The sequence below is a fragment of the Arachis duranensis genome, chromosome 4 (genome assembly GCF_000817695.3).
Source record: "Arachis duranensis cultivar V14167 chromosome 4, aradu.V14167.gnm2.J7QH, whole genome shotgun sequence".
Lineage (NCBI taxonomy): Eukaryota > Viridiplantae > Streptophyta > Magnoliopsida > Fabales > Fabaceae > Arachis > Arachis duranensis.
The window spans coordinates 77453152-77453772 of NC_029775.3; the positions used below are offsets into that span (position 1 = coordinate 77453152).

Genomic DNA, 621 nt, shown 5'->3' on the forward strand with positions numbered 1-621 from the left:
GCATTTTGCAATCCATTCAGACTCTGAGAAATCATGTTGACTTGCTGAGTCAACATTTTGTTTTGAGCCAATATGGCATTCAGAGCATCAATTTCAAGAACTCCCTTCTTCTGAGGCGTCCCATTACTCATAGGATTCCTTTCAGAAGTGTACATGAACTGGTTATTTGCAACCATGTCAGTGAGTTCCTGAGCTTCTGTAGGCGTTTTCTTCAGGTGAATAGATCTACCTGCAGAATAGTCCAATGACATCTTAGATAATTCAGACAGACCATCATAGAATATATCCAGGATGGTCCATTCTGAAAGCATGTCAAAAGGACACTTTTTGGTCAGTTACTTGTATCTTTCCCAAGCTTCATAGAGGGATTCACCTTCTTTCTGTCTGAAGGTTTGAACATCCACTCTAAGCTTGCTCAGCTTTTGAGGGGGAAAAAACTTGGCTAAGAAAGTCGTGACCAGCTTATCCCAAGAGTTCAGGCTATCTCTAGGCTGAGAGTCTAACTATGTTCTAACTTTGTCTCTTACAGCAAAAGGGAAAAGCATAAGCTTATAGACCTCGGGATCAACTCCATTGGTCTTAACAGTATCATAGATTTGCAAGAATTCAGTTAAGAACTAA

The 621-nt window shown here is 40.3% G+C and overlaps 1 non-coding gene across 1 annotated transcript; it reads left to right on the forward strand.

The window, feature by feature from the left end:
• Positions 1–305: 305 nt before the first annotated feature.
• On the forward strand, positions 306–413 carry LOC127747088 (small nucleolar RNA R71). The gene has a single exon (XR_008008891.1). It is a non-coding gene; the product is annotated as a small nucleolar RNA R71 (small nucleolar RNA).
• The last annotated feature ends 208 nt before the right edge of the window (positions 414–621 follow it).